Source organism: Lepisma saccharinum, chromosome 9 (genome assembly GCF_977018435.1).
Source record: "Lepisma saccharinum chromosome 9, izLepSacc3.1, whole genome shotgun sequence".
NCBI lineage: Eukaryota > Metazoa > Arthropoda > Insecta > Zygentoma > Lepismatidae > Lepisma > Lepisma saccharinum.
Window position 1 is genome coordinate 19617173 of NC_139237.1, and position 15358 is coordinate 19632530.

Genomic DNA, 15358 nt, shown 5'->3' on the forward strand with positions numbered 1-15358 from the left:
AGAAGCATTTTCAGCTCGATTCGAAACCGAGAATGACATTCATGTCAAAGTATGACGAAACCGAGCACGAGACAAACATTTTCAGCTAGAAACGAAAACGAGAATGACATTCATGTCAAACTATGGTTAAAACGAGAACGACACAAAACTTTTCAGTTCGATACGAAATCGAGAATGACATTCATTTCAAATTTGACATACCCGAGTACGAGAGAGGCATTTTTAGCCCGATACGAAACCGAGAATGACATTCATGTCAAAGTACGATGAAACCGAGAAAGAGAGGCATTTTCAGCTCATTTCGAATCCGAGAATGACATTCGTGTCAAAGTATGACGAAATCGAGCACGAGACAAACATTTTCAGCTAGAAACGAAACCGAGAATACCATTCATGTCAAACTATGATTAAAACGAGAACGACACAAAACCTTTCAGTTCGATACGAAATCGAGAATGACATTCATTTCAAATTTGACAAACCCGAGAACGAGAGAGGCATTTTTAGCCCGATACGAAACCGAGAATGACATTCATGTCATAGTATGACAAAACCGAGAATGAGGGAAACATTTTGAGGTCGATACGAAACTGAGAATAACATTCATGTCAAAATATGACAAAACCGTGATCAAGACAATCATTTTCAGCTCGAAACGAAACCGAGAAGGACATTCATGTCAAAGGATGATAAAACTGAGAACGAGACAAACATTTTCAGCTCGAAACGAAGCCGAGAATGACATTCATGTAAAGCTATGACGAAACCGAGAACGAGGGAAACATTATCAGGTCGATACGAAATTGAGAATGATATTCATGTCAAAGTATAAAGAAACAGAGAACGACACAAATATTTTGAGCTAGAATCGAAACCGAGAATGCCTTTCATTTCAAATATGACAATCCCGAGAACGAGAGATGCATTTTTAGCTCGATACGAAACTGAGAATGACATTCATGTCAAAATATGAAAAAACCGAGAACGACACAAATATTTTCAGCTCAATACGAAACCGAGACTGACATTCATGTAAAAGTATGACATAACGGAGAACGAGACAAACATTTTGAGCTCAAAACAAAACCAAGAATGACATACATTTCAAATATGACAAACCAGAGAACGAGAGAGGAATTTTTAGCTCGATACGAAACTGAGAATGGCATTCATGTCAAAATATGGACAAACCGAGAACAACACACACATTTTAAGCTCAAAAGGAAACCAAGAATGACATTCTAGTCAAGGTATGACATAACCGAGAACGAGACAAGCATTATGAGCTCGAAACGAAACCAGGAATGACATACATTTCAAATATGACAAACCCGATAACGAGAAAAGTGTTTTTAGCACGATACGAAACCGAGAATGACATTCATGTCAAATATGTCAAACCCGAGAAGGAGAGAGGTATTTTCAGGTCGATAAGAAACCGAGACTGACATTCATGTCAAAGTATGACGAAACCGAAAATGAAGGAATCATTTTCAGGTCGATACGAAATATTCATGTCAATGTATAAAGAAACCGAGAACGAAACAAACATTCTCAGCTAGAAACGAAACCGAGAATGACATTCATGTCAAACTATGATTAAAACGAGAACGAGAAAATACTTTTCAGTTCTATACGAAACCGAGAATGACATTCATGTCAAAGTACGACGAAACCGAGAAAGAGAGGCATTTTCAGCTCAATTCGAAACCGAGAATGACATTCATGTCAAAGTATGACGAAACCGAGAACGAGACAAACATTTTCAGCTAGAAACGAAAACCGAGAATGACATTCATGTCAAACTATGATTAAAACGAGAACGAGACAAAACTTTTCAGTTCGATACGAAATCGAGAATGACATTCATTTCAAATTTGACAAACCCGAGAACGAGAGAGGCATTTTTAGCCCGATACGAAACCGAGAATGACATTCATGTCAAAGTATGACAAAACCGAGAATGAGGGAAACATTTTCAGGTCGGTACGAAATAGAGAATGACATTCATGTCAAAGTATAAAGAAACCGAGAACGACGCAAATATTTTGAGCTAGAATCGAAAACGAGAAAGCCATCTTGAGCCCTAGAGACCTGGCAGCTATACAGATCAAGATTATGAGCATTACAAAGAAATATTAATAAAATCAAATGCGCTATACCAGAACAATGATCCCACACAAAAAAGATTCAAGTCTAGCAGTGGAGCAAAATACAACAACTTAATCAAGCCCATATGGTCACAGATCAAGACTGGTAGTGGAATCAAACAATACAACACCCTGCCTAAAGAATTTGTGTGGGTTGATGATGTCAGGAAACTTGTAGATAGGTTGCTGGTTATAGCTGGGGAAGAAAATGCTCGCAACCACAATTTTTACAACGAAAAGGTTGGAATTATGGACATGATAAGCACCAAATTTTATAGTGAATGACACTCAGGGGATTGGATATCTTATAAAAATTATTAATACTCTACCACCTAAATTTTGGAATATCTCTGAAGGTCGGGGGCTGGTTAATGACATCATAAACGAGACAAACATTTTGAGCTCGAAACGAAACCAAGAATGACATTCATTTCACTTAAGACAAACCGAGAACGAGAAAGGCATTTTTAGCTCGATACGATACCGAGAATGACATTCATGTCAAAAATGACAAACCCGAGAAGGAGAGAGGCATTTTCAGGTCGATAAGAAACCTTGAATGACATTCATTTCAAATATGACGAAACCGAGAACGAGAGAGGCATTTTTAGCTCGATACGAAACCGAGAATGATATTCATGTCAAAGTATGACGAAACCGAGAACGAGACAAACATTTTCAGCTAGAAACGAAACCGAGAATGACATTGATGTCAAACTATGATTAAAACGAGAACGAGACAAAAATTTTCAGCTCGAAACGAAACGGAGAATGACATTCATGTCAAACTATGATTAAAACGAGAACGAAACAAAAATTTTCAGTTCGATACGAAATCGATAATGACATCCATTTCAAATTTTACAAACCCGAGAACGAGAGAGGCATTTTTAGCCCGATACGAAACCGAGAATGACATTCATGTGAAAGTATGACTAAACCGAGAATGAGGGAAACATTTTCAGGTCGATAAGAAATAGAGAATGATATACATGTCAAAGTATAAAGAAACCGAGAACGACACAAATATTTTGAGCTAGAATCGAAACAGAGAAAGACATTCTTTTCAAATATGACAAACGCGAGACCGAGAGATACATTTTTAGCTCGATACGAAACTGAGAATGACATTCATGTCAAAATATGACAAAACCGAGATCGAGACAAATTTTTTCAGCTCGAAACGAAACCGAGAAGGACATTCATGTCAAAGTATGTTAAAACCGAGAACGAGACAAACATTCTCAGCTCGAAACGAAACCGAGAATGACATTCATGTAAAACTATGACGAAATTGAGAACGAGACAAACATTTTCAGAATGATACGAAACCGAGAATGGCATTTATGTAAAACTATGACAAAACCGAGAACGAGACAAATATTTTCAGCTCGATACGAAACCGAGAATGACATTGATGTCAAAGTATGACGAAACCGAGAACGAGACAAACATTTTCAGCTCGATACGAAATCGAGAATAACATTCATGTCAAAATATGACGAAACCGAAATCGAGACAAATATTTTAAGATCGAAACGAAACCGAGAATGACATTCATTTCAAATTTGACAAAAACGGGAACGAGAGAAGCATTTTCAGCTCGATACGAAACCGAGAATGATATTCATGTCAAAATATGTCGAAATCGAGAACGAGGCAATCATTTTCAGCTCGAAACGAAACCGAGAATGACATTCATGTCAAACTATGATTAAAACGAGAACGAGACAAAATTTCAGTTCGATACCATATCGAGAATGACATTCATTTTAAATATGACAAACCCATGAACGAGAGAGGCATTTTTAGCCCGATACGAAACCGAGAATGACATTCATGTCAAACTATGACTTAACCGAGAACGAGGGAAATATTATCAGGTCGATACGAAATAGAGAATGACATTCATGTCAAAGTATAAAGAATCCGAGAACGACACAAATATTTTGAGCTAGAATCAAAACCAAGAATGCTTTTCATTTCAAACTTGACAATCCCGAGAACGAGAGATGCATTTTTAGCTCGATACGAATCTGAGAATGACATTCTTGTCAAAATATGAAAAAAGCGAGAACGACACAAACATTTTCAGCTCAAAACGAAACCGAGAATGACATTCATGTCAAAGTATGACATAACCGAGAACGAGACAAACATTTTGAGCTCGAAACGAAACCAAGAATGACATACATTTCAAATATGACAAACCCGAGAACGAGAGAGGAATTTTTAGCACAATACGAAACCGAGAATGACATTCATGTCAAATATGACAAACCCAAGAAAGGGAGAGGCATTTTCAGGTCGATAAGAAACCGAGAATGACACTCATGTCAAAGTATGACGTAACCGAATATGTGGTAATCATTTTCAGGTCGATACGAAATAGAGAATGACATTCATGTCAATGTATAAAGAAACCGAGACCAACGAAAATATTTTCAGCTAGAATCAAAACCGAGAAAGCCATTCATTTCAAATATGACAAACGCGAGACCGAGAGATGCATTTTTAGCTCGATACGAAACTGAGAATGACATTCATGTAAAATATGACAAAACCGAGAACGAGACAAACATTTTCAGCTTGATACGAAACCGAGAAAGGAATTCATGTAAAACTATGAGAAAATCGAGAACGAGACAAATATTTTCAGCGCGATACGAAACCGAGAATTACATTTATGTCAAAGTATGACGAAACCGAGAACGAGACAAATATTTTCAGCTCGATACGAAATCGAGAATAACATTCATGTCAAAATATGACGAAACCGAAATCGAGACAAATATTTTAAGATCGAAACGAAACCGAGAATGACATTCATTTCAAATATGACAAAAACGGGAACGAGAGAAGCATTTTCAGCTCGATACGAAACCGAGAATGATATTCATGTCAAAATATGTCGAAACCGAGAACGAGGCAATCATTTTCAGCTCGAAACGAAACCGAGAATGACATTCATGTCAAACTATGATTAAAACGAGAACGAGACAAAATTTCAGTTCGATACCATATCGAGAATGACATTCATTTTAAATATGACAAACCCATGAACGAGAGAGGCATTTTTAGCCCGATACGAAACCGAGAATGACATTCATGTCAAACTATGACATAACCGAGAACGAGGGAAATATTATCAGGTCGATACGAAATAGAGAATGACATTCATGTCAAAGTATAAAGAATCCGAGAACGACACAAATATTTTGAGCTAGAATCAAAACCAAGAATGCTTTTCTTTTCAAACTTGACAATCCCGAGAACGAGAGATGCATTTTTAGCTCGATACGAATCTGAGAATGACATTCTTGTCAAAATATGAAAAAAGCGAGAACGACACAAACATTTTCAGCTCAAAACGAAAACGAGAATGACATTCATGTCAAAGTATGACATAACCGAGAACGAGACAAACATTTTGAGCTCGAAACGAAACCAAGAATGACATACATTTCAAATATGACAAACCCGAGAACGAGAGAGGAATTTTTAGCACAATACGAAACCGAGAATGACATTCATGTCAAATATGACAAACCCAAGAAAGGGAGAGGCATTTTCAGGTCGATAAGAAACCGAGAATGACACTCATGTCAAAGTATGACGTAACCGAATATGTGGGAATCATTTTCAGGTCGATACGAAATAGAGAATGACATTCATGTCAATGTATAAAGAAACCGAGACCAACGAAAATATTTTCAGCTAGAATCAAAACCGAGAAAGCCATTCATTTCAAATATGACAAACGCGAGACCGAGAGATGCATTTTTAGCTCGATACGAAACTGAGAATGACATTCATGTAAAATATGACAAAACCGAGAACGAGACAAACATTTTCAGCTCGAAACGAAAACGAGAATGACATTCATGTAAAACTATGACGAAACCGAGAACGAGACAAACATTTTCAGCTTGATACGAAACCGAGAAAGGAATTCATGTAAAACTATGAGAAAATCGAGAACGAGACAAATATTTTCAGTGCGATACGAAACCGAGAATTACATTTATGTCAAAGTATGACGAAACCGAGAACGAGACAAATATTTTCAGCTCGATACGAAACCGAAAATGACATTCATTTCAATTAAGACAATCCGAGAAGGAGAAAGACATTTTTAGCTCGATACGATACCGAGAATGACATTCATGTCAAATATGACAAACGCGAGAAGGAGAGAGGCATTTTCAGGTCGATAAGAAACCTTGAATGACATTAATGTCAAAGTATGACGAAACCGAGAACGAGACAAATATTTTCTGCTCGATACGAAATCGAGAATGACATTCATGTCAAAATATGACGATACCGAGAAAAAGACAAACATTTTGAGCTCGAAACGAAACCGAGAATGACATTCATTTCAATTAAGACAAACCGAGAAGGAGAAAGGCATTTTTAGCTCGATACGATACCAAGAATGACATTCATGTCAAATATGACAAACCGAGAAGGAGAGAGGCATTTTCAGGTCGATAAGAAACCTTGATTGACATTCATTTCAAATATGACGAAACCGAGAACGAGAGAGGCACTTTTAGCTCGATACGAAACCGAGACTGACATTCATGTCAAAGTATGACAAAACCGAGAATGAGGGATACATTTTCAGGTCGATACGAAATAGAGAATGACATTCATGTCAAAGTATAAAGAAACCGAGAACGACGCAAATATTTTGAGCTATAATCGAAACTGAAAAAGCCATTCATTTCAAATGTGACAAACGCGAGACCAACAGATACATTTTTAGCTCAATACGAAACTGAAAATAACATTCATGTCAAAATATGACAAAACCGAGATCGAGACAAACATTTTCAGCTCGAAACGAAACCGAGAAGGTCATTCATGTCAAAGTATGATAAAACCGAGAACGAAACAAACATTTTTTGCTCGAAACGAAACCGAGAATGACATTCATGTAAAACTATGACAAAACCGAGAAAGAGACAAACATTTTCAGCTTGATACGAAACCGAGAATGGCATTCATGTAAAACTATGACAAACATTTTCAACTCGATACGAAACCGAGAATGACATTAATGTCAAAGTATGACGAAACCGAGAACGGGAGAAAAAAAATTCAGCTCGATACGAAATCAAGAATGACATTCATGTCAAAATATGACGAAACCGAGAACGAGACAAATATTTTCAGCTCAAAACGAAACCGAGAATGACATTCATGTCAAAGTATGACATAACCGAGAACGAGACAAACATTTTGAGCTCGAAACGAAACCAAGAATGACATACATTTCAAATATGACAAACCCGAGAACGAGAGAGGAATTTTTAGCACAATACGAAACCGAGAATGACATTCATGTCAAATATGACAAACCCAAGAAAGGGAGAGGCATTTTCAGGTCGATAAGAAACCGAGAATGACACTCATGTCAAAGTATGACGTAACCGAATATGTGGTAATCATTTTCAGGTCGATACGAAATAGAGAATGACATTCATGTCAATGTATAAAGAAACCGAGACCAACGAAAATATTTTCAGCTAGAATCAAAACCGAGAAAGCCATTCATTTCAAATATGACAAACGCGAGACCGAGAGATGCATTTTTAGCTCGATACGAAACTGAGAATGACATTCATGTAAAATATGACAAAACCGAGAACGAGACAAACATTTTCAGCTTGATACGAAACCGAGAAAGGAATTCATGTAAAACTATGAGAAAATCGAGAACGAGACAAATATTTTCAGCGCGATACGAAACCGAGAATTACATTTATGTCAAAGTATGACGAAACCGAGAACGAGACAAATATTTTCAGCTCGATACGAAATCGAGAATAACATTCATGTCAAAATATGACGAAACCGAAATCGAGACAAATATTTTAAGATCGAAACGAAACCGAGAATGACATTCATTTCAAATATGACAAAAACGGGAACGAGAGAAGCATTTTCAGCTCGATACGAAACCGAGAATGATATTCATGTCAAAATATGTCGAAACCGAGAACGAGGCAATCATTTTCAGCTCGAAACGAAACCGAGAATGACATTCATGTCAAACTATGATTAAAACGAGAACGAGACAAAATTTCAGTTCGATACCATATCGAGAATGACATTCATTTTAAATATGACAAACCCATGAACGAGAGAGGCATTTTTAGCCCGATACGAAACCGAGAATGACATTCATGTCAAACTATGACATAACCGAGAACGAGGGAAATATTATCAGGTCGATACGAAATAGAGAATGACATTCATGTCAAAGTATAAAGAATCCGAGAACGACACAAATATTTTGAGCTAGAATCAAAACCAAGAATGCTTTTCTTTTCAAACTTGACAATCCCGAGAACGAGAGATGCATTTTTAGCTCGATACGAATCTGAGAATGACATTCTTGTCAAAATATGAAAAAAGCGAGAACGACACAAACATTTTCAGCTCAAAACGAAAACGAGAATGACATTCATGTCAAAGTATGACATAACCGAGAACGAGACAAACATTTTGAGCTCGAAACGAAACCAAGAATGACATACATTTCAAATATGACAAACCCGAGAACGAGAGAGGAATTTTTAGCACAATACGAAACCGAGAATGACATTCATGTCAAATATGACAAACCCAAGAAAGGGAGAGGCATTTTCAGGTCGATAAGAAACCGAGAATGACACTCATGTCAAAGTATGACGTAACCGAATATGTGGGAATCATTTTCAGGTCGATACGAAATAGAGAATGACATTCATGTCAATGTATAAAGAAACCGAGACCAACGAAAATATTTTCAGCTAGAATCAAAACCGAGAAAGCCATTCATTTCAAATATGACAAACGCGAGACCGAGAGATGCATTTTTAGCTCGATACGAAACTGAGAATGACATTCATGTAAAATATGACAAAACCGAGAACGAGACAAACATTTTCAGCTCGAAACGAAAACGAGAATGACATTCATGTAAAACTATGACGAAACCGAGAACGAGACAAACATTTTCAGCTTGATACGAAACCGAGAAAGGAATTCATGTAAAACTATGAGAAAATCGAGAACGAGACAAATATTTTCAGTGCGATACGAAACCGAGAATTACATTTATGTCAAAGTATGACGAAACCGAGAACGAGACAAATATTTTCAGCTCGATACGAAACCGAAAATGACATTCATTTCAATTAAGACAATCCGAGAAGGAGAAAGACATTTTTAGCTCGATACGATACCGAGAATGACATTCATGTCAAATATGACAAACGCGAGAAGGAGAGAGGCATTTTCAGGTCGATAAGAAACCTTGAATGACATTAATGTCAAAGTATGACGAAACCGAGAACGAGACAAATATTTTCTGCTCGATACGAAATCGAGAATGACATTCATGTCAAAATATGACGATACCGAGAAAAAGACAAACATTTTGAGCTCGAAACGAAACCGAGAATGACATTCATTTCAATTAAGACAAACCGAGAAGGAGAAAGGCATTTTTAGCTCGATACGATACCAAGAATGACATTCATGTCAAATATGACAAACCGAGAAGGAGAGAGGCATTTTCAGGTCGATAAGAAACCTTGATTGACATTCATTTCAAATATGACGAAACCGAGAACGAGAGAGGCACTTTTAGCTCGATACGAAACCGAGACTGACATTCATGTCAAAGTATGACAAAACCGAGAATGAGGGATACATTTTCAGGTCGATACGAAATAGAGAATGACATTCATGTCAAAGTATAAAGAAACCGAGAACGACGCAAATATTTTGAGCTATAATCGAAACTGAAAAAGCCATTCATTTCAAATGTGACAAACGCGAGACCAACAGATACATTTTTAGCTCAATACGAAACTGAAAATAACATTCATGTCAAAATATGACAAAACCGAGATCGAGACAAACATTTTCAGCTCGAAACGAAACCGAGAAGGTCATTCATGTCAAAGTATGATAAAACCGAGAACGAAACAAACATTTTTTGCTCGAAACGAAACCGAGAATGACATTCATGTAAAACTATGACAAAACCGAGAAAGAGACAAACATTTTCAGCTTGATACGAAACCGAGAATGGCATTCATGTAAAACTATGACAAACATTTTCAACTCGATACGAAACCGAGAATGACATTAATGTCAAAGTATGACGAAACCGAGAACGGGAGAAAAAAAATTCAGCTCGATACGAAATCAAGAATGACATTCATGTCAAAATATGACGAAACCGAGAACGAGACAAATATTTTGAGGTCGAAAAGAAACCGAGAATGACATTCATGTCAAAGTGTGACAAAACCGAGAACAAGGGAAATATTTTCAGGTCGATACGAAATAGAGAATGACATTCATGTCAAAGTATATAGAATCTGAGAAGGACGCAAATATTTTGAGCTAGAATCGAAACCGAGAAAGCCATTAATTTCAAATATGACAAACGCGAGACCGAGAGATACATTTTTAGATCGACACGAAACTGAGAATGACATTCTTATCAAAATATGAAAAACCGAGAACGACACAAACATTTTCAGCTCAAAACGAAACCGAGAATGACATTCATGTCAAAGTATGACATAACCGAGAACGAGACAAACATTTTGAGCTCGAAACGAAACCAAGAATGACATTCATGTCAAATATGACAAACCCGAAAAAGGGAGAGGCATTTTCAGGTCGATAAGAAACCGAGAATGACATTCATGTCAAAGTATGACGAAACCGAGAATGAGGGAATCATTTTCAGGTCGATACGAAATCGAGAATGACATTCATTTCAAAATATGACGAAACCGAAAACAAGACAAACATTTTGAGCTCGAAACGAAACCGAGAATGACATTCATTTCAAATAAGACAATCCGAGAAGGAGAAAGGCATTTTTAGCTCAATACGATACCGAGAATGACATTCATGTCAAATATGACAAACCCGAGAAGGAGAGACGCATTTTCAGGTCGATAAGAAACCTTGAATGACATTAACTTCAAATATGACGAAACCGAGAACGAGAGAGGCACTTTTAGCTCGATTCGAAACCGAGACTGACATTCATGTCCAAGTATGACAAAACCGAAAATGAGGGAAACATTTTCAGCTCGAAATGAAACCGAGAATGACATTCATGTAAAACTATGATTAAAACGATAACGAGACAAAAATTTTAAGTTCGATACGAAATCGATAATGACATCCATTTCAAATTTTACAAACCCGAGAACGAGAGAGGCATTTTTAGCCCGATACGAAACCGAGAATGACATTCATGTGAAAGTATGACTAAACCGAGAATGAGGGAAACATTTTCAGGTCGATAAGAAATAGAGAATGATATACATGTCAAAGTATAAAGAAACCGAGAACGACACAAATATTTTGAGCTAGAATCGAAACCGAGAAAGACATTCTTTTCAAATATGACAAACGCGAGACCGAGAGATACATTTTTAGCTCGATACGAAACTGAGAATGACATTCATGTCAAAATATGACGAAACCGAGAACGAGACAAACATTTTCAGCTCGATACGAAATCGAGAATAACATTCATGTCAAAATATGACGAAACCGAAATCGAGACAAATATTTTAAGATCGAAACGAAACCGAGAATGACATTCATTTCAAATATGACAAAAACGGGAACGAGAGAAGCATTTCCAGCTCGATACGAAACCGAGAATGATATTCATGTCAAAGTATGTCGAAACCGAGAACGAGGCAATCATTTTCAGCTCGATACGAAACCGAGAATGACATTCATGTCAAACTATGATTAAAACGAGAACGAGACAAAATTTCAGTTCGATACCATATCGAGAATGACATTCATTTTAAATATGACAAACCCATGAACGAGAGAGGCATTTTTAGCCCGATACGAAACCGAGAATGACATTCATGTCAAATATGACAAACCAAAGAAAGGGAGAGGCATTTTCAGGTCGATAAGAAACCGAGAATGACACTCATGTCAAAGTATGACGTAACCGAGAATGTGGGAATCATTTTCAGGTCGATACGAAATAGAGAATGACATTCATGTCAATGTATAAAGAAACCGAGAACAACGAAAATATTTTCAGCTAGAATCAAAACCGAGAAAGCCATTCATTTCAAATATGACAAACGCGAGACCGAGAGATGCATTTTTAGCTCGATACGAAACTGAGAATGACATTCATGTAAAATATGACAAAACCGAGAACGAGACAAACATTTTCAGCTCCAAACGAAAACGAGAATGACATTCATGTAAAACTATGACGAAACCGAGAACGAGACAAACATTTTCAGCTTGATACGAAACCGAGAAAGGAATTCATGTAAAACTATGAGAAAATCGAGAACGAGACAAATATTTTCAGCGCGATACGAAACCGAGAATTACATTTATGTCAAAGTATGACGAAACCGAGAACGAGACAATTATTTTCAGCTCGATACGAAATCGAGAATGACATTCATGTCAAAATATGACGATACCGAGAAAAAGACAAACATTTTGAGCTCGAAACGAAACCGAGAATGACATTCATTTCAATTAAGACAAACCGAGAAGGAGAAAGGCATTTTTAGCTCGATACGATACCAAGAATGACATTCATGTCAAATATGACAAACCGAGAAGGAGAGAGGCATTTTCAGGTCGATAAGAAACCTTGATTGACATTCATTTCAAATATGACGAAACCGAGAACGAGAGAGGCACTTTTAGCTCGATACGAAACCGAGACTGACATTCATGTCAAAGTATGACAAAACCGAGAATGAGGGATACATTTTCAGGTCGATACGAAATAGAGAATAACATTCATGTCAAAGTATAAAGAAACCGGGAACGACGCAAATATTTTGAGCTATAATCGAAACTGAAAAAGCCATTCATTTCAAATGTGACAAACGCGAGACCAACAGATACATTTTTAGCTCAATACGAAACTGAAAATAACATTCATGTCTAAATATGACAAAACCGAGATCGAGACAAACATTTTCAGCTCGAAACGAAACCGAGAAGGACATTCATGTCAAAGTATGATAAAACCGAGAACGAAACAAACATTTTTTGCTCGAAACGAAACCGAGAATGACATTCATGTAAAACTATGACGAAACCGAGAAAGAGACAAACATTTTCAGCTTGATACGAAACCGAGAATGGCATTCATGTAAAACTATGACAAACATTTTCAACTCGATACGAAACCGAGAATGACATTAATGTCAAAGTATGACGAAACCGAGAACGAGAGAAAAAATTTTCAGCTCGATACGAAATCAAGAATGACATTCATGTCAAAATATGACGAAACCGAGAACGAGACAAACATTTTGAGGTCGAAAAGAAACCGAGAATGACATTCATGTCAAAGTGTGACAAAACCGAGAACAAGGGAAATATTTTCAGGTCGATACGAAATAGAGAATGACATTCATGTCAAAGTATATAGAATCCGAGAAGGACGCAAATATTTTGAGCTAGAATCGAAACCGAGAAAGCCATTAATTTCAAATATGACAAACGCGAGACCGAGAGATACATTTTTAGCTCGACACGAAACTGAGAATGACATTCTTGTCAAAATATGAAAAACCGAGAACGACACAAACATTTTCAGCTCAAAACGAAACCGAGAATGACATTCATGTCAAAGTATGACATAACCGAGAACGAGACAAACATTTTGAGCTCGAAACGAAACCAAGAATGACATTCATGTCAAATATGACAAACCCGAAAAAGGGAGATGCATTTTCAGGTCGATAAGAAACCGAGAATGACATTCATGTCAAAGTATGACGAAACCGAGAATGAGGGAATCATTTTCAGGTCGATACGAAATCGAGAATGACATTCATTTCAAAATATGACGAAACCGAAAACAAGACAAACATTTTGAGCTCGAAACGTTACCGAGAATGACATTCATTTCAAATAAGACAATCCGAGAAGGAGAGAGGCATTTTTAGCTCAATACGATACCGAGAATGACATTCATGTCAAATATGACAAACCCGAGAAGGAGAGACGCATTTTCAGGTCGATAAGAAACCTTGAATGACATTAATTTCAAATATGACGAAACCGAGAATGAGAGAGGCACTTTTAGCTCGATTCGAAACCGAGACTGACATTCATGTCCAAGTATGACAAAACCGAAAATGAGGGAAACATTTTCAGCTCGAAATGAAACCGAGAATGACATTCATGTAAAACTATGACGAAATTGAGAACGAGACAAACATTTTCAGCTTGATACGAAACCGAGAGTAGCATTCATGTAAAACTATGACAATACCGAGAACGAGACAAACATTTTCAGCTCGATATGAAACCGAGAATGACATTGATGTCAAACTATGATTAACCCTTTCATGCATAAATTTACTTGAAACTTGAATTTATATATGGGAAAAATATATGTGATAGTGTGTATACAAATGACTATTCAAAGTGTTAAATATATTTTTTTCTTTTATTGAATACATAATACAGTTAAAATGTATTGCCACCTCATATGAGGTTTCCATGCAAAATGGGTTAAAACTTCAATGTATATATGGAAAAAATATATGTGATACAGTGTGTATACAAATGTCTATTCAAAGTGATATATTTATTTTTTCACATATTGAATACAGAATACAGTTAAAATTTATTGTCACCTCATGTGAGGTTTCCATGCAAAATGGGTTCAACATCAAAGTTTTACTCTTCACTTTGTATGATAATTCCCAAAGCACTCAGGACACAAATGAACATTACAACGTCCTCAAAGATATCTTGTTTTTCTCTTGCACACATTATATTTGCAACAAGTGCAAACTTTCCTTCTGTCTTCTCCATCATATCCTAGTGCTTCTGTAACATGCTGAGTGTTTCTCTTCTTCGTTGTTTCCTGTGGTGTACTGGGCCTGCCTCTTTTTCCATGTGATGAAAAATGCGCATGTACAATATTTTATTCTTCAATGTGTGAAGATATAATGCAACAAGGAAAACCATAAGGTCTACTCCCCCCATATGCTTATTATATAGCTGTATTGCAAATGGTCTTGGTATTTCAATGTTACTATTTGTTGCTTTGCTCCCACGTTTGGCAGAATGTTGTGGCTCTATGCAAGCAAATGAAGAAACAACACGAACCATATTTGTCATTCCACTTGGTTACTGTTATGGTTTCTCTAGATGTA